The sequence below is a fragment of the Lactuca serriola genome, chromosome 2, assembly GCF_051521515.1.
Source record: "Lactuca serriola cultivar US96UC23 chromosome 2, Lser_US96UC23_V15, whole genome shotgun sequence".
Classification (NCBI taxonomy): Eukaryota; Viridiplantae; Streptophyta; class Magnoliopsida; order Asterales; family Asteraceae; genus Lactuca; species Lactuca serriola.
The window spans coordinates 182,768,889-182,791,068 of NC_136409.1; positions in this window are offsets into that span (position 1 = coordinate 182,768,889).

Below are 22,180 nucleotides of genomic sequence, written 5' to 3' on the forward strand. Positions count from 1 at the left end.
TTTATAGATTTGTAAATTTTAAATAGAACGAGAATTTGTTGTCATAGTCTAAATGAAAGTTGAACTTATCTTTGATATGAAATCATCGATATAAAGAGCATCAAAACGGAGCTCGTATGTGAAAGATAAGAAAGAAAGTTGGTCCCTAATCATGATATGCAATGTCTTTCGCGGTGTAATCTGTATAAAATTGTAAATTTAAAATAGATTGAGAATTATCTAACGGAGTCTAAATGAAAGTTATATTACTCTTCGATACGGAAGTGGGGACATAAAGAACATTGAAAATAGAGTTCGTGTGTGAAAGATACAAAGCAAACTTAGCACCTAAGTTTAAGGCGTGACACCTATTAATACAAGTCCTATTTTGGTTCATTCTCGCTTAACTTTTCTCCAAATTCTCTCTAGAATTTCTTTCATTTCATGTCCAATTTTTCTTAAGTTTTTAGAATAATTTAGCGAGGTTTTGCGATGTCAGAGAGCCCGATGAAAAGATGTTTTGGAGTCGAAGTTCTGCCTGTGACTTTCCAAGTTTTTCGCTAAATAACCTATAAGTTGAGTTATACTTATCGTACTTTAAGTAGAAGTTATATGTATGTTCGTAGTCGTTATTGTGGACTTATGAATAAGACTTATCAGTAATATCAGTCATTATACTGATCGATTTACTTACGATAGCGATATCTATGCTAGATCTGTGAGGTGTTTAAAGTGGATTTTACAAACAATGTATCTCTATATAACGAGTTATTCATACATCTGATACGATCTTACTTGGTTGTTCTTTATCAACTATACGTTAGTATTCTTTTGGGATTATTAATAAATCTGATAAAAAGATTATAACGATTAAACTTTATAAATACGAACGAATAATAAAGCTTAGTAATATTTGTATTTAGGCCATTTTAAAGGGAAATCTGAAGTGGCAGTCAAAGATGTGACTTTCCCGCAAATCTTCCACCTAAATCTGGTGACTGTATAGTTACTTTCATGAACACAATTTAATACAAGTAGTTATTAAAAAAATATTAAGTATTTGTTGAAAGTTTATATGTTAATTAAATGTTTATTATTTGCAATATTTATTAAATGTATATTTGATAAGATACATTATGAGAACCAAAATATTGTTTTTTACATGTTAAAATGTTTATATGATACTGTTACATAATAATCTTAAAAATAAATATTATTACTTAAAAGATTAATATATATATTAAAATATCTGATACTCTGTGTTAAATATATACACTAAATTACAATAATGTTGACTAAATAAAATTAGTATTAAAAGTTGATTTCAGGGATTTTAATTTTGTCTATGTTTAAAACTAAGACGTATAAAGGATGATTAGTTTCAGTTAAGTTGTATATAGTATTATGATAGTATGGTATAAATAAAAAATGGTTTCAAATATTGATTATAAGCATTATAGTCCTACCTACTAATGAAATAAGAATTATAAAGGAAGATTAGTTTGAGTTAAATCGAAAGAATGTTTAGTTATACCTTGTAAAGTAAAAATATTACATAGGCAGGAAATTGTTGTAATCTTGTCTAGTTATATACTAGGACTTAAAGAGATGCTTAGTTTAATTAAGTTTGGATATTGGGTAGCATCATATTAAGGGTAGGTACGATAGGAAAGGAGAGTAGAACTCTGTTATGTGACACTATTATGTGTCGATGTACAGATTATGTAGCAAAATAAGATATAATACTCCATTGGACAACCATATACGGTGGGTCCAGTCACGCAACTGTAACGGTATGTCTTGTCATCTCCCATAGTAAGATGACAACACTTGATTATTCTAGACGATCTTGTGAAATACGTTGCTAGTGTGGACTTATAACCCACAGACGTAGAAGAAATGGGATATCATATTCATCAAGTACTCTGATGGCTTAAATTGCCTTTATGACTTACACCGGCCAAGGAAGCCCCTAACTGTGTAGTCAAACCATTGCTCTAACGATTCACCATGCGAGTTGATTTTTACTGATAGTCGTGGACTATGATCTGCGATGATCGGTTGGGATGGGTATGCATGGGTTTAAGGTTTTACTGATATCTAAGTTATGAGATATATCTATATTGTTTGGTAACTAGGTTTGGTCATTATAAATTATTATCATAATAATATTATGGGGTTAAAAACACTATGTGTATTACCAGTTTTTTCCAACCCGACCCACTCAAATTATATACATCATAGGTAACATGGTTAAAACTGCTAGAACTTGATTAGGATGTTGGGTGATTAAGAAACAACCTACAATAGTAGTGTTCTGGACGATTAGTTCTTTACATTGTAACATATGTTGTGTATTAATTATGACATCCTTAGGTTTTTGTATTTTGAAACAACATATTTACTCAAGATATTTTAATAAAATGAAACAATTTCCGCAAAATATTTTATTGTACTGAAATTTTCCACAAACAAAAATATTATGATTTTAAATGTAAAGAAAACTTTTTTTTTTTGTTTTGAAAAATAGGAATGTCACACATTACGTAAAATAATAATTGATTTATTGACAGTTGATTACTTATATTACAACGAAGTTATTTATTTGATTAAAATTTTAAAACATAGTCTCTAAAAATTTGATTTTAAAAGATAGTATATAATTATTAATGAATTTCGAAGTATGCCAACAAAAAGTTACTTTAAAAACATCACATATGATATATTTTACCTATCGAGTTTCTTAGATTCATGTAACATGTTTTTCACATGGTTTGAAATTTTTTAGGTTTGGTAATTGCCAAATTGGTTTAGAAAATGGATAACATGTAACTAAAAGGTGAACTCAAAACTTGATATATTTCACAAGTCATCGTGTTCAACTATTAAATACCAGATAATTTTAGTTTTGTATAATCACACAAAAAACGATATGTAATTTAAGAAATTGATTATCTTTTTTTCATAGTCTAAAATTACTATCTAATTGCAAAATACCTTTACATTGCCAAACATGATTTCTTGACATAAATTTATTTTGCAAAAACCTTGCGAAGTTCTCAAACATGTCAAAAATGCTTTTTTTTTTACATAAATTTATGTAATTGCAAATTTATTTTGCCATAATTCATGGCTTAATGGTGTATGCATTATCGTTTGTTTCAGTCTTTTTTTGAAGACCGCATCCAACATGTTTGATGTGAAGGATCAGTTAAATTCCAAACTTGATGATCATTTAAGATTGCATCTCGTCATCTATGGCTTCAAGCCAATTATCAAATTCTGGATGTGATATGACATCTTAGAAGTAGAAAGGCTCATGATGATCCTCTAATTCCACATCATTCGTGAGAGATCTTAATATCTCAAGTTTTTGATATATACTTTACCATTTTTGTGAATGTATTGTGTTTCCCTTCGTACCTCTATAACAATTTGATTGGGCTTATCATAATATTGTGATGAGCAGTTAGTACCGAATTTCGATCCCGTATCGGTACCATACCAGAACTAGTACTAAACCGTACCAAATTTAAATATATGGGGCAGTATTCGGTACTCTAAAATCACAAAATTTAGGATTCGGTACATATGGAACTGGTGTTAGTACTGAAAACCGATACCATTCCCGGTACCAATACCAATAATTTCAATTCGGTTTGGTACTCAAGATTGCATTTTGAAAAAAAAAAAATTGGTTTTCGAGAAATTGGGAGCATTATCGATCGGCACCAGTTCTTTCCCACACACATCCCTATCACAATGCTCATTAATGCTTGTAAAAGGTGTTGTATTATTTTACTCTTGAATTTCTTCAACGTCTATGTTGCTTCCACTTGCTTTTCATAAAAAAAAAGACTTTTATCTATAAACTTATCATTTAGCAACATACACTTTGTTCTTAGCAATATCGTAGAAGTAATATCTTATAGTTTCTTTTGGATGTCCTACAAAATATAGCTTTTTGGTATGTACTCTAGTTTGTTAGATTTTTCATGCTTTACATAAGCTTCACAACCCTAACCCTTCAAGTAAGTCAGTCTAGGAGCACACCCGTGTCGTAACCGGGATGTATTATTCACATTCTTAGTTGGAACCATGTTGAGAATTCACACATCATACCCTAAGGTATAACCCTAAAAGGATAAAGGTAGCGTGGACAAACTCATCAGAAAACAAACCATATTCAAGTAAGGTATGATTCCTCCATGCAAAATGGTAAGCTCAATACTTTAGGACTATGTAAATTTAAGATGAAAACATAATAATTGTGATATAAGAGTTCCAATATGCATATGAGATAGTAAGGAAGGCAAATTCAGAAAAAAAACATGTCATTTGGGGTGAAAATGAAGAAGTTATGTCATTTTGAAAATGACATGTTGCTAGTTTTTTGTGAGTGCAGTACATACCAATATATGTTTGGATTATAGAACTCATGCTTTTGTGCAAAACAAAGTACTTTCTTGATTCTTAGATGTAGCAACGACAATGTAGAAAAAAGAACCGAATTATATAGAGTTTGTATGTAAATGTTATGAGGGTTTAAATTTGGTTATGGACTCAGTCAGTATGTTAACCAAGAAAATGGAAAAAATTAGTTTAATTCTTGAGTATGTGTGTGTTGTGTGTGTGTGTGTATATATATATATATATATATATATATATATATATATATATATATATATCTACCTCCTCTAATAAACAAAACCTATTTTTGCCACATGTCCCTATTCTACATTGCCACTTTGCCACATGTCATCTTTTAAAAAATCCCTACACTTCCGAATTAAATAAAATAATTCAAGAATTAATCCTAATTATGCGATAATATCTACTATCTAAAATCCTGAATTTATATGAAATTATTATTGAATGGTTCAAGGTTTCAAATTCAAATTCCATGTTTTTTGGAAAGAAAATCAATTCACGTTGTCCATCTTTGGTTACATATCTTATTTTTTTTAATCCTTTTAAAGATTTGAAACAATCCCAAAAAATCAGCATTTTCAATTCAAATTTTAATACATAGATATCGAATACTCCAATAATCCGTCTTTAACTTTCGTTCCAATTCCAATTGTCGACTTTTATTGAGCTTTCTTCTTCAACATTACGTTGTCTGCAGAAGATACATCATAACAAATCCGGTTAGTTCATCTTCATATCTTCATAAACCAATAATTCTAACCTTTTTTTTCTGAAAAATACTTTAATACCATTCTACTTTCAGTTCTCATTTCTTTGTTGAGATGCATCCTACTTGACTCACCTATTTGTGGTTCGATTTCTCCATATATAAACTCAATATCAGATCCTACAATCTCATATATGTTTTTCTGCATGCATATTTCCTGCATAACAGTATTATGTTTGTGAGTATATTGTTTGTTTTTCTGCAAAAATATAACAGAAACTATGTATATCATCCAAAGACTAAAAATCTCATGTCAAAATATCAATCGGCGATTTCAAAAAACATGATAAAACACCAAATGGGAAATATCAGATTCTGTGATTTTAATTTTACGCACATAAACATGAAAAATTCAAATTTCGATTTTCAACTACAAGCATATAAACAATTTAATAATCACTTAATCTGGAATAGGGAAAACCAATTATCTGTGCATCTACTGCAAAAAACGAAAATTTTGGATTTTACCTTTTATTCATCTTCTTCAGACGTCTTTCAAAATCAGATAACAAGGAAGCCATTATTTCTTCAAAAGCTTTTATCCTCATTTTGACTTCCATCCAGGTGTATTTCTTCTCTACTCTCTAATAACAAATTTTACCTGTATTCATTCCGTATTCAAAAACAAAATCGTCACTCAGGTTGAAAACCATGTGTGAAATCGTATGGTTTTCACCAAAAATCCGAAATTATGAATACAAAATCATGACATCGCATCCTGTGATAAGCAACTTATGTAACACGCCGATGAAATTTGAACTAAAAACATTGAGAACATATCTTTGAATCGCATATTTGGAATTGTGCACTTTGTATTTTGTAAATCAAACCCATTCTTTGAGTTTATACGATACTAGAAATATTAATCCTTTATTTGGATTAAAAGAAAAAAACGTCTGCCATTTTTTTAGGTTAGAGTGCTTTAGGTTAAAATACGTAAATTGCAATAAATATATATATGTAATTTGATATTTATGTTTTTTGTTATTTCTTTATAAATATATTAAATTATCATTTAAATACTATTTTTTTCAGATTGAAAGAACAATATGGGCTACAGTCATGCTAAAGAAAAGAGAAAAGCTTAGAAAATTGTATTTGAATAAAAAAAATTCAAAAAAAATTCTTGTACGTCAGTACCTCAGAATTCATCAATCGTATATGTTTTAAACATAAAAGAGAATGGTGATAGTATCTATTTCATTTTTTATCCAACTTTTACTATTTTCGAGATTAATATATGAACGAATTAGATATCAATCTCTTAAAACGATTTAAAAATCTTTTTAAATATCTTGAAACATTTTTAATTTTTCATTATATTTTGAATACATTTTATTGCAATATTTTTATTGTGCACGATACTAGAAATATTAATCCCTTATTAATTTTAGATAAGGATGGTATTTTGACTAATAACACTTCCAATGTTGTGTTCAAGTAAGTATTTCAAAACCTATGTTAAACTCTTATGTTTGTCTTACTTATCAAATAAAGTTGTACGTATTTACTATCCATAATCAAATGTTTTTTTACAGTTATTAATTTTTTTTGGTGTATAACTTTTTTTTAAACTTATCTCCCGTGGTTTCCACGGGTTATAACCTAGTATATATATATATATATATATATATATATATATATATATATATATATATATATATATTATATATATATAGGCAATTTGTCATTTTTGTGAATTCAGAAATCACTTATTTTTTACATATGCTCCAAGAATCTTTCCATGCATTATAAAATACTTGTTTACTATTAAGAAATACTTATATAACTTGATATATATATATATATATATATATATATATATATATATATATATATATCAAGTTATATAAGTATTTCTTAATAGTAAACAAGTATTTTATAATGCATGGAAAGATTCTTGGAGCATATGTAAAAAATAAGTGATTTCTAAAATTTCACAAAAATGACAAATTGCCTATTTGGATCCATATAAGTTTGAATTACATGTATGATAATTGCAATTTTAATACTTCAACACGTGTCAGGATTACAAAGAGTACAATGCAAACAGAATCATGTCGATTGGAGTTCATATGAGAAAGTTGTGATGACTCCAAGTTTTGGAAAAATCATTTTTAGAAAAAAATGAGCTTGGAAGCAGAAAGTGACTTGACTGAGTCAAGGTCGGGTCGGATGACATGGACTCGCTTGGCAGTGTATCTGAGGCGCGTGAGGGCACGTGACATGGTTTATGGGTGTCGATTTTTCTATGCAACTATACATGAATTTTAGGAAACAAAAACAATTAAAAAAATAATCCTAAGTGTAGATGCACCCTAGATCTTGGTTTTATTATTATGTCGACCTACTTTGAAAACTATGAATATAAACTAACAAGAAGGATTAGATTTCTAACCTTTCTAGTATAATCATATATACTTGTGGACTCCAAGAAGATCTTGAACTCTTGGTTGCTATTGGAAGGATCTAGCACCCAAAAAAAGAATGCCTTTAAAGGCTCACACACAAAAGATTAAAACTCTAGAAACTTTAGGAGAGAGGAAAGAGGCTTGTGAAATCTGAAAACCTTGACTATAAGGAGAGTAGGATCGAATTTAATGAAGGTTAAAGGGGTCTTTATATAGCCGAGGTAGCTTTTCAGATAAAGTTGATTTGAATCAATTAAATAATCAAATTTAATCAAGATTCAAATTCTTTCCTTATCTGTTACATGGATCGATTTTGGAAGCTCAATGAGCTCCCTCAAAACCATCCACCTCTATGGAGGATCTTGAATGTTATTGTGCTCAACTATTGAACAATTAACATTCAACGCCTGTACATTTTAAATAAATCCAGATTAATTCTAATTAATTCTAAATTAATTTCAAATAGCTTTTAATTAATTTATTAACCTGTAATAAATTAATAAACAATTTATCTCACTCTCTCAAATTGTTTTTTAGTTATTTTAGCTCTTAAGGGCAACACTAAAAGGACTTTGCTATGATTCCCAAAGTTGCACCAATCAGTGATGACATTGGACACCTATTTCCCACAGTCTCCCACTTGGACAATTCATAAACTACTAGTGGTCAAATAATCTTCGAATAACGAACAAAGTGTACCTTCTACCACAACTGTCGTACTCTGATCTAATCAATAGTCAGCCCTTAGATAAGTGATCAATTATTCATTTGTTTCTACATGATATCATTGCGAGCTGAGTCATGGATAATGAATCAAACTAACAATTCAAAATTTAGTTTCTCGAGTTTTGATTGTGAAGATCAAATCAGACCACTAATCGAACACATCAATTCAGTTCAGTATGGTCCTAACACTCTAATGTTATCTTTAAATCACCTAGGGGTCCACAATATCGTTTTTCCCATTGAGGCGAAAAGGAACAAATAAACTTCGACTGCATATTTTTTGTCTACTCAACAAATCATGCATATACTTACCTGTTACGATCACCAGTTTATGATAGGGTTAGAGTAAGACTAATACACAACAAACTTATATGCAAAGAACAGAATATATCCATGTTTTAAGAAGAAAACATATTATCATCTCAAAATTACTCGTGATTGAAACCATGAAGTAATATCTATTAGTGCGAGTTTCTCCAATAATCAAATCTTTATTAAATACTCTTGAACATTAGTTGCAATCACTAGGCTATGTCTAATTAATATAGACAATCTACTAACACTTCATGGAAATCTTAACTCAGTACTTACTCCCAAGAGTATGATCGATTGTGGAGTTTGAGTAAATTAATACTCGGGAAGTGAGGATCTAAACACTCTAAAAAGAAACACAATAAATTAATTGTAGGTGGAAACACACTTGAATATAAATAAATCATTATTATTTAATCACCATAACAATTATAAAATTTATCATTGTTCTAAATGTTTAAAAATAATCAACTAGCTACCAAACTTAACATCATTTTTCCTTGGTGACCCATTTTGTGAACTAACCGGCTGGATTCTCCTTTGACAATACTCACTTCATAATTATATCTCCATCCTTAAATCTATCTCAAATGTAGTGGAACTTGCTCTTTATGTGCCTTGACCTTCCATGATCTTTAGGTTCTTTAGTCAAACTGACTACACGTTCATTATCACAAAATATAACCAATGGATCTTTGTTACTTGGAACAATCCTAAGTAACCCATGAAGTTTCTACTCCAGGTATCTTCCTTGGACGCTTTACTTGCAAAAAAGTATTCTGACTCGCATGTAGATTCCGCCACCACCTCCTCCTTGGAAGTTTTCCATGCCATCTCACAAAATGAATGACCATCAAGACTATGACTTTGAATAATCTCTATTTGTTTGGAAACTTGCATCATTATATCCCTTCACAACAAGCTCTTATTCACCACCATACACATGCAACATGTCTTTCGTATTTGTTAAATACTTAAAAAATTTCTTGACAGCCATCCAATGACTTAGTTTTGGATTTTCCTGATATCGACTAACCATTCTCAAAACATATGATACATCAGTTCAAATACATTTCATATTGCATACGATCGATCCTATAGCCGAAGCATATAGGATTCTACTCATTCTCTATTGTTCATTACTAGAACTAGGACATTGAGACTTTCTCAATTTAATACCAAGTATATATGTCGCTTCCCCAAAGTAATTCATAGCAAAACACTTCCCAATCCAAGCTTTTACATTTTCCAACTCAGGAACATCGTTTCCTATAAGTAGTATGTCATCCACATACAATACTAGGAACACAACGAAACTCCCACTAGCTTTGACATATAAGCAAGACTAATCTGAACTTCTCGAAAATCCATACACTTTGAAATTCTCATGGAAGCATGAATTCCATCTTCGTAACGCTTGTTTAAGTCCATAGATAAACCTCCCAAGCTTAGACACTCTGTTCGGATACTTGGCATATTCAAACCCTTCTGATTGTGTCATGTACACATTCTTTGAAAGTTTCCTGTTAGGGAAATATGTTTTAACATCCATTTTCCATACTTTATAATCATAAAAGGAAGCTATGACAAGAAGAATCCTAATAAACTTTATCTTAGCTACTGTTGAGAAGGTTTCCTTATTTTCAACTCATTGAGTCGGAGTGTAACCTTTTGCCACCAGTCTAGCTTTGAATGTATGTACATTCCCATCCATATTAGTCTTCTTCCTGGAGATCCATTTACAACTATTGTCTTCAGACCAGGTGTAGGATCAACCAAATTCCAAACTTAGTTATCCATCATGAACTGAATTTCGTTGTCCATTGCCTCTTTCTATTAGGCGGCCTCAAGGTTTGCCATCGTTTCCTTGTAGTTAGTTGTCTCATCTAGATTGACCAATGTCCTATCACTGATCAACATGTTTCCTTCACTCATTATATGTAAACCATAAAACTCGTGAGGATTTCTAACTCTACTAGACCTACGAAGAGGTAAGAATATGTCATTAAGCTCAACTTGTGACAACTATAAAATTAGGTCACCGTTAAACGGATAGTGTTAACCTAATCACTGTTGTAATAGACTTAAAGAGTATATAAAATATGGTTTTTTTCTTTATAGGGTATTATACTTTGAAATACATCCAAAATATCAATCGAGTCGTGGATTGATATGAATCCCTAATAAATGAACAATTTCAATATATATATATATATATATATATATATATATATATATATATATATATATATATATATATATATATGGAATGGGTTAATACATATGATTGAAAGAGATATATGCATTAGAAATTATTACGTTGTATTGACAGGTTCATCACATAGTCCACGGAAATAGGAAAATTTAGACATAGAGAACGTCGAAAACGGAGTTCGTATGCAAAAAATACGATTGTTTTAAGAAAACAAATAACCGGGCAACAACTCACTGCCTGATAGGTGTCAAAACCCGACTTCAAATAAAAAACAAGACGTCTTAGGAAATGAATTTTTATTCCCGATCAATTTTCATATGAGTCTCATTCAGTTTAGGTGTAACATCCCAAAATAGCGAGAGTAGAGTTGAAGGGCCAAAAGTGTTAATTAGGAAAGAGTGACTCGGCAAGTCCATGGCTGGACTCGGCAAGTAGAGTCGCGACTTGGCCGCGTGTTAAGTAGCCGACTCGGCGAGTCGATGAGATGGACTCGACGAGTAGGCGCTGGGTGGAGAAAACCCTAATTCTCGGGGTTGAGCCCTATATAAGGAACATTATGTTCCTTCCCCAGCCTCTTTATTTCCCTCTTGAGTCCAGAAACCCTAAATCGCAGAAGAGCTCCATTGTTAAGTGGATTGAAGCTTGGAGAAGTAATCATTGAAGGAATTTTGTGGGAATTGAAGGCTTGGGGCAAGGGGCTTTGCTTGGAATCAACTTCATTGCAGTTGGGGGCGTCCATTGGAGGTAATATCTCGTTCTTGGTCTGATTGTATGTTGTTTCTTCATTTTGGGGTTTGTGGGATCTTGCCTATGGATGTAATTGGAAGTCTAGAGGGTAGATCTGAGGTTGCTACCTCAGATCTGGAGAAGAGGAGAATCAGAGAGCATGAAAGTCCCTGTGTTGGAGTGTTTAGTGAAGCTTGCAAGTCCCAAACCCTAGTTATGAGTGAATATGGCCTAGATCTCTATGGATTCACATAAAGATTGCCACTTTACGTGATGGATGAATTGTAGGAGGCTAGATCTATGTTTTGGATCAATTGCATGGTCTGGAATGCTTCTGTATGGATTCAGATCGGTGGAACTCGGCGAGTCGCATGGGTGAACTCGACGAGTTGCTTGAAGATGAGCTGGGACGCGACGAGTTGGAAGAACAACTCGGCGAGTCGGATGAAGATAGCCTGGAACTCGGCGAGTTGTATGAACAACTCGGCGAGTAGGTTGATGATAGCCTTAGACTCAACGAGTCTGTTCTTGGACTCGGCGAGTCGTGTCGAAGAGTCCCGATAATCTCTGGTTGAGTCGAGAATCGGTGAGTCAAGGGATGACTCGGTGGGTTGTGTGCGAGAGGACTCAGAAATTGTGGGACTCAGCGAGTCTCGGGGTGACTCGGCGAGTTAGGTCGCGGATTGAGTGGAGTTCTGAGTATGGGAACTCGGCGAGTCATCGGGTTGACTCGGCGAGTAGGGTCAGTCCGGGGTTGACTTTGACCTTGTATTTGACCAAGGGTTGACCAGTGGTTCCCGGGGTATTTTGGTAATTGTTGATTTTTGTTTGAGTTCAGTGCATTGGTGACTGTCCAGAGGTGGAGATCGTATCAGTGATTGGAGCAGCTTGAGCTATCTGTTCAGTCGACAGTTTCAAGGTGAGTTATCCTCACTATATCGCTAGGGTTTATGGCACCAAAGCCGACCCTTTATCGGATGGAAATCCGGGTAGTTGTCAGTTGTTATGATATGGGTCGGAAGGCGTTATATATTGCAGGCCGGAAGGCATTACATGTTGTGGGCCGGAAGGCATTGCTATGTGGACCGGAAGGTCATGGCCTGGAAAGGCGTATGTGTGCATTAAGTATGTTGACTGATTCGTAGGGTGATGTTATGCTAGTGACCGGCTAGGCCGGTATCTTGTTTAGAGTAATGCTATGATATGTGATTTGTTGATCGATTGCTGACTGTGAACTGTTATATGATTATGTATTATGCGTATGATTGCTAGATCTGGGGTGTGACCCGGTATGCAGGGTCGTTCTATGATTTGTTATGTTATGTATGCATTTTATGTTATGGGCCGGAAGGCAATATGTTATGGGCCGAAAGGCAATATTTTATGGGCCGGAAGGCAATATGTTATGGGCCGGAAGGCAATATTTTATGGGCCGGAAGGCAATATGTTATGGGCCGGAAGACAATATTTTATGGGCCGGAAGGCAATATGTTATGGGCCGGAAGACAATATTTTATGGGCCGGAAGGCAATATGTTATGGGCCGGAAGGCAATATTTTATGGGCCGGAAGGCAATATGTTATGGGCCGGAAGGTGATAAGTTTGGACCGGAAGGTCGTGGCCTGGAAGGGCGTATATGTGGTTGGTATATTGGGGGTATCTCACTAAGCTTTCGGGCTTATAGTTGTGGTTTTATGTTTCAGGTGCTCAGGAGTCTGTGGCAAGGCAAAGGCGTGATCGTACCGTTCCTCGCGTTGGTGTTTTATGATATGAACCTGGGAAAATACTCTGTTAATTAATGTATTGAAAACCTTTTTGTAACAACATTATTAAAATGGGTGGATTCTGAAAAGTTTTAATTGTTTTGAAATTTTGGTCGTTTCATTAGGAAATTATCATTTTCCTAACTTTTTATGCCCGAAAATACCCCGAGCTATTGTGGATAAGGTTGGGCGTCTAAGATTCGCCTTCTTCCCTGAGTAAACTTAGTATGATTTGTAGGATCATTTCGGGTTATGTATCAAAAAGTTATTTCTATATTATGAATTAGGTTTTTATGTAGTATTTGATTTAAGAGCTAACTTTTCCGTCTCATGTCAGATCAACTTTTTTATGAAGTGAAAGTTCGTGATAATAAACGGATAATGTCAGAAAACACTTTCAATCGCTTCTATAGGATAGTTATGCTATTTCTTTGCAACTAAAAATTGAACCTTTTTTCTTAGAAAAACATCTAGTATTTGATTAAATTAACGAAAACGTCGCCACTCGAAATTTCCCACAAGCCTGTCACCTGGGCCGGACAAAATTAAAAACTAGCTTCTATTGTGGACCGTCAGATCCGATTCATTTCAGACCGTTGGATTGATTTGGGATTTATTATAAATAGGAGGGAGGGGCTCCCATTGTCTTTTCACCTCTCTCCTATCTCTCTCTCCCCTCCGATCTCTCTCCCTCTCGGTTGCCATAACCGCCGCAAGCCATTGTCGTTCGTCGATCACTGCCTCATCGGAAAACCATAAAAGCGTCAGAGAAACCAACTACAACCCTTTTTCCATTGACTAAGGTCCGAAAAAGCTCCCTCCGGTCAGCCTACACTGACCAGCAATCTCTGACAAGGCCAACGACGTCGACATCCACCACAGCCCGCTGCCGTCGTCCGTCGTCGCTAGGCACTTTTCCGGTCAAAATTTCGAGTAGTTTCCGATCAATCTCCCATTGAGTACTATTCATTCCAGCCAATATCACTATTCACTGGTCAAAGTTACTATTCATCGGGCTGTGAAACTACCAATTTCTAGAAAATCATATTCTCTTCGATTTATCACATACGCTTCAACCAAGTGAGTGTCACCGGTCATGGACCCATTTAAAATCTTTTATAGTTTTCGCGCGCGCGAGGGGGGGGGGGTACATGCAATAATTGTATTATTTCTATTAGGTTTACAGAAATGTTATTAAAAGTTTATCGAGAATCTGTTTGTATATATATAGTAGGTTTGTGTTGTAAATAGCTCTACTTCAATACCAAATTTAGTGGTAATATCATAGAACCTCAGACTAAGGAATGTTTGTAGTATTGTGTATTACAGCGAGAATAATAACCAACAACTTATTATTAGAGTTACGGTTATTAATATACTTTAAATTCATGTGAGCCTTTTATTAATCAAACTAAGTATCACTATACTTAGAAAGACATCTGGGTTATAACCGTTAATTATTAAGAGCATGAGAATTTTGTATAGATCTATATAGGTTGACACCCCCACCTACAGTTACTTGCTACAACCCTGACGGTCGAGTCACACTGGGTGATAATTATCTTTTTACTATTTTTAAGCCCTAATGAAGCATCAAGAGAGGCATATCAGTCCGAACTAGCTCGGTTATGGCAGTTAAAGTGAATGTAACATATGTATAGGAAACTTGAAATACCTATCATATATAAAGGAATATAGAAAACTTGAAACACCTATAATGAATATCTTTTTCTCAGGAACTTAGTTATGAAAAGTTAGGATAATAAAGATACATTATATATAAGATAGAGAGCTATCTATATATCCAAATAATGCTTTTCGGTCTCAAAAAGTATTTGTCAACTCTAATATATCTATACTTTAGGGAGGAAGTATGTTTTCGTTTAGCTATTACAAACATGTGAACTGACCAACTTTTTAGTTGACACTCTTTCAAAACGCATGATTCTTAAGGAATTAGACCATTGGAAGAAATACTACAAGGAGGATCATGGTACTGCAGTAGTCTTTTATATTTAAGTACTTCTCTTGTTTCCTATCTGTTAAGGCTTGTTTTTTAGTTTTCTTGTACGATATACTAATGGATATTGAAATCTACTATTGCAAAGAAAAAAAGTATTTATTCTATTACTATATTGTTATATGTTCAATGTATGTTTTTGTTACTGTGATCCATGATGTCGTCTCACCGCCCGACGTTTCTGCCGCCTGTTGGGGGTGTGATAAATTGATACCAGAGCTACTAGATATAGCTAATGGGTTTTACATGTATTAATGTGGATAAATCCTTAACACTTAAGGCTACATCAAATCTAAAGATCTAAGTCATAACATTATTGATGTAACATTCTATTGAACAACAAAACCCTAAGAAGACCCTAGGTATTTCGAAAATCAGAATAAAGTTTACGGTTTACATACCTTGTTAATTGTTGTAGTAATCAATCAAGAATCCGTTCTTCTTTTATTTGGAAGCTAACACCACAAGTTTTGTGCCTCTAATGGTTTACACCCAACCCTAGCAACAAGAAACTTTTGAAAGAAGAGAGGGGATATGAAATTTTCGACTAACTCTTGGGAAGAAGGAATGGCCGAATTTGGATCCCCATGGAAGGTTTATATAGGTGATCATAGGAGCTATGGATAAGGCACTTTCCTAAGATAAGCCCTAATCCCTAAACTTTCTCCCTAAGGTATCCAAGACACCCATAATGCAACATCCCCAAAATTCAAGGCCAAAAATTTCATTTTTAAATAAGTTATTACATAAACCATCATTATAAAAATATTCATAATAATATCTCGTGTCAAACCAAAGTGTCAGTAATCAAAACATATTATCATAAAACCATATCAGAGTGTAATCCCAAAGATCTCATGTGCGGAAAACATAGTGTGATGCGCTGCGATCGAGCCGGCTACTTTCCTTGAAAACAAAGTACCTGAAACCAAAACTGTAAACCGTAAGCACGAAGCTTAGTGAGTTCCCCAGATACCACATACCATACAAACCAACTGATCCATTCATGCCATACATAGCCAAGAGTCATACATAACCAACATATCCATAATCAAGTAAGGTGCTATGTGCGAAACATAGTCTTACTAAGGTGCTATGTGCCAAGCATAGTCTTGCAGTTATGCCACGGGTCGCACGTTGTCTTCCTGGTTAAGCGTGGGGCCACTCCCTGGATCTTACAGACAAGTGCCAAGGGCCACCCCCTAGTCTTTCATGCAAGTATCACAAAGACAACTATACATACTACTCTACTAGGCTACTTCGCATATAGTGCGCTAGGAGCCACCTCCTGGTAACCCTCGAGTCTTCCTATCATACATAATAACATACTGTGTGCCAGGAGCTGCCTCCTGATCTTTCATGCATTATGCCTAGGGCTAACCCCCGGGTCTTCCTATCATACATAACATACTTTGTTCCAGGAGCCGCCTCCTAGTCTTTCATGCGTAATGCCTAAGGCTAACCCCCGGGTCTTCCTGTCATACATAGACTAAATGGATTGGCATTGTGGCTGTAGACCCATACAAACATTGAGGAGACTCACCTCGCACTGCTGAACTTTGCCGATAATCCTCTGGCTGCTGTCCGACAACTCTCTGAACTGTTGCTCCCCTCGCTCCCCGAGCTACTAATATCAATATAGCACTTAGTTCCAAACTGAAATCTAGAAGTCAAACTAAGTCAATTATGGTTAAAGTCAAAGTCCTAGTCAAAGTCAATCTTCCAGTTGACTCGACTCGCCGAGTCAACCCGTAGACTCGCCGAGTCCGTAAACTCAAAAGCTCTCAAAATACGAACCAACTCGCTGAGTCACCCCAGGACTTGTCGAATTCAACGATCTCTGAGTCCCATCCTGTCCAACTCACTGAGTCACCACTCAACTCACTGATTTGTGTCTTAACCAGAAGAGGTTGGGGGTTCTGCGACCTGACTCGTCGAGTCCAAGAACAGACTCGCCGAGTCCTAGGCAATCTTCAACAGACTCGCCGAGTTGTTCTTCCAACTCGTCGAGTCCATGCACATATTCATACAAATCGTTGAGTACACCCATGTGACTCGCCAAGTCTCTCCAATTCTCAATCCATACAATGGCTTTTAGAGCCATGCAGGGGCTCCAATCCATATATCCACTCTTCTACAGTCTAATCCTCACATAAAGTTGCAAAATTTATGTTAAACCAAGGAGATATAGACCCAAAACACTCTAGGGCTAGGTTTAAGACAAAGGGGCTTCACCAATGACTCATTGACTGCTGCTTTAAGACATTATGGACCATCACAACCCTAGATCTGAAGTAGCAACCTCAGATCTAAGCCCCAAACCCGAAATAGACCTCAATCTTGCCAAAATAGCCCCAAATCTTATTCAAGAATAGATCTAGATGCAAAAAGGGTGAAGGTAACAGCTTATTACCTCCAAGATGACCTCCTACTGAAGAATAATCCAAATCTCTGTAAACCCCCTTGATCCAAGCTTCTTGATCTTCAAGATCTTTTCACAAAAACCACTCATCTAAGCTCCAAATTGCTTCCAAGGACTCTCACTCACGATTTAGGGTTTCTGGATCTCAAAAGGGTAGCAAAGAGGCTGGGGAAGGGGTGTAATGTTCTTTATATAGGGCACAACCCCCGGGATTAGGGTTTTTCTCATCCAGACCAGACTCGCCGAGTCCACTAGCAGACTCGACGAGTCGGTCACTTACTCTATGCCCCGGATCCCGCTCTGACTCGTTGAGTTCTTCCCTGGACTCGACAAGTTGACTCTTGACTTAGAGCCTTTCCTTTCTTTTCTTGGTCTTTTTGATTTTGGGTGTTACAATGTAAGTTATAACGCCCGCAGATCCGGGCTAGTCAATTTAGAGGCAATAGGGGTCGAAAACGAATTTTCGAAAAATGATTATTTAGAATAAATAATCTTAACCAAGTTGTAGAATATGTCACAGGGTTTTCGTACATATAAAGAACGCCGAAATCCGAGTTATAACGAAGAAGTTATGACCCGTCGAAGTTTCGCGCCGGAACCGGCATGGCGCCGGGAAGCGTAAATAGTAAATTTATGATAGAGAGAGATTTAGCCTTAGCGATCTAAACGAAAGTCGTAGAATATGTTAAACTAAGAACTTCGATAAAAAGAACGCCCAAGTATGACTTCGTATGAAGAAGTTACGATTTTTCGAAGTTTCGGATTAGCAGTGTACAGCCCGAAATTCGAATATTAGATCGAGCGATTTTTAGCCGACACAACCTAAACTAGAATCGAAGATCTCATTATTAGTAGCGTAACAATAAAAAGACAAACGAAAATGGACATCGGATGAAGAAGTTATGAGATTATAACGGACCAATCCTGTCCCGGCCTGTTAAAAATATAACTTTAAAAATAAATTCAAAATTACCCGACGGAGTCTAAACAAAAGTTGTAGAGTGCGTCTCCACCTACGTATGGATATAAAGAACGTCAAAAACGGAGTTCGTATGAACGAGATACAAATTATAATAGCATATTTACGTATTAAAATAAAGTATAAATCATATATACGTACACACACACACACACATATATATATATATATATATAGATATATATATATATATATATATATATATATATATATATACATATGTATATATCATTAGAAAGGTATCGACGATGCGGTCATTATAAGACTAATGTTGAGTTCTTTCGACTTTAGTTTAGTACAAATATCTTTAAATCTATTTAAAATAGTATTATAAAGGGGTGTTTAGTTGTTTATATAATTATAAGGTCATTAAGTAATTATGGAGGATAGTTTTTGTAAATTCAATTACTATAAATAAGAGGCTTGGGCTCTCATATTTCTTGCACCATTCTCTTGATTCAAGAGTCTTTCTCTCCTTATCCCCCGAGCATTTCGGTCCCTCGTGATTCGACTTCTCTTTCTGTAGTTTTAGTATAGTAAGGTGAGCGCTGAAGCGCTACACGAATCTTTCTTAGAAAGATTCAGCGACGAAGTTCTGCCCCTACAGAGCCCGACTCCTAGCTAAAATCTCCTTGTAAGTAAGTTATGCTTACTCTATTTTAAATATAGTTTATATTTAAAATTAGTATTGTTATTATAAATTTATAATAAATATTTGAGCTATTATTATGACTTATATAAGTGTCTTTATAATATCTTTTTAACTACTCGCGGTACGGGGAATCTGGTTTAAAAGGCCACATAGGGTTGTTGGATTTCAGAAGTGCTATATGCCAAAATGGTCCTGCCCTCCGGTGTTTTATGTCTGGCCCCTGTCTGTACATAGTGGTTGGAAAGTATTGTTTAAACGCTTATATAATAATAATAATAATAAGACTAATAATTAGTCACGGTAAATATTATACTAAAATCTAGTGGTAATAGTACTAGGTTTCGTCGAAGGAAATTATTTTAAAGTAAACAAAGCGCTGTCCGAGTACCGAGTCACCACCTTCTCAAGTGAGTGCATAGTTACTTTCATCTTACACATAGATATGAAGTATTTAATATATATTACGTGTTGTGAGTGCATGGTCCCTTTCATCTTACACATAGATATGAAGTATTTTGCTATAAATTTACGTGCTATGTGTGCATATTGTCTGAATACTTGTTGTCTATGCTGGTGAAAGATTTTTATACATGTTTTAAATGATGTAAACTGTATAAAGTATTTTATATCTACAAGATATGTTGGGTAAAACATGGGTAGATGAATGATGAGGGATAAAAGCTGAAATAGAGGAACATTAGTAGCATGGACCTAGTGCCCTATAGGTATACATTGGCATCAGTGGACCTAGTACCCTATAGATGAGCACTGGCAGCTGCGCCACAACCCGTAGATGTTTTAGATCTACGGTAAATGTCCTAGCAGCTGCGCTCTAAGGACAGTATCGGCAGTTGTGCCTAATAGGGAGCCTTATGACCATGACAGTGGCGTTAAAAGGTCAATACCTGCAGAAGCGCCTCATAGGAAATGTCCCAATTCTGGCAGTTGCGCCTAAGTGACAAGATTAGCAACTGAGCTTGACCAAAGTGTCATTGGCAACAATGGACTTCATGTTGTTTCCGTAGGATGATCCTTAGGAATGAATGAATGAGAAATAGTTGGTTCTTAGGGCAAATCCTTAAGAATAAAGAAGATAATGGGGATGGGTAATTGGGTTGATTGTTTGATTGTTAAAACATAATAAGTATATTATTGTGGGTTGAAAACCCTATGTACTCACCAGGTTTCCCAACCTGACCCACTCAGTTTATTTGTATCACAGGTGTCGATATGAAGTCACATTACACTGAGAGATTTAAAAGAGATGTAGATCCCTAGTGTAAATAAATGTAAGTTTTGTTTATGCTTATGTTTCTGTATTGACGATGACATCCCAAATGTTTTTAAAGTGAATAAAAATATGTTTCTTTAGAAATGCTTGGATAACGCGATTATCATGTTTTTCTGGGAACAAATTCCGCAACATTTTTATTAAAAGAAGTACTCTGATTTTTATAAAGCATAAACAAAATCGGTCTTTTCTGGCCGCGAAAATGGGGATGTCACATAAGTCCCCAAAAATGCTTGATGTATCAATCAGATCCACTTGATGGTGCTTAATCCTAATCAAGTGAATGATGCAAGATAGAATGGAGAAGAAGAAGAAGAAGAACTTGATGAATCTATGATGTATTGCTGATAAGAATGAAGCTCCAACATACAAGATCCAAAAAACACACACTAGTTCTCTCTCTAACTTTCTCTCTCTAGCTTTCTCTCTCTAGCACATGCATATGAGAATGAATGCTCTCTTGACACCCCTCCCCTCCTGGACACGATATATATATATATATATATATATATATATATATATATATATATATATATATATATATATATATATATATGGACCGAAAACTCGTGGCCTAAACTTAATACCCAGACCGAAAACACATGCGTTTTCGGTCCAAGCTACAAATAAACCCAATAATATTTTCGCTCAAGACTAAAAACAATAAATGTTTAGAAAAGCAAAGTATAAACCATATTTTTAACTAGGCCAGTCTAAGACGACAACATCCTTATCAAGAACGACATTTGGAAAAATACCAAGACTGGCGACCTAGTCATTATCATGCATGGTTATAACGGCTCATATAGGGATTCGATACCAAAAGTTTAACCTTTTAAAGATAAACTCTTTGAGGGTGTCAATACAAAGCTCTTATTTAACGATACAAGAATTTAAACATTGCTATAAAACAGAAAATATCGGATTTTCTGGGGAAATTATTCATATATACTTATCAGTTATTCAAAATACAATGAATCTAAACTACATTTATATAAGTTATAACTATGAAATTCAAACATGCATTTATATTTGATTTTCACATCATTTTTAGAGAATTTACAGAAAATATCGGATTTTCTGGGTTTTTATGAAAGATACAAAAACTTTTACTCAAACATACTTATGAACTCACCAACATTATATATATTGACCGTTTTCAAAATAACTTGTATTATCACGTAATCGTTAAGCTTGAAGATATGCAAGCGTGTATGGTTTTATTTATGTAACCTCACTTATCGTATCATGAACAATTAGAACTTATGTATTTTAACAATGTACTTGATGTGAACTATGATAGTTGTGTTATGTAATGTTGGTGATGAATGTTTTACGTTTTGTGTATATTCATTTTGATGATTATTCAATTATTAGTCACACGAGCCCCCAGACGTTTCCGCCGTCTGGTTCGGGGTGTGACAATACCCATACCGAAAACACATGAGTTTCCGGTCCAAGCTACAAATAAACCTAATAATATTTTC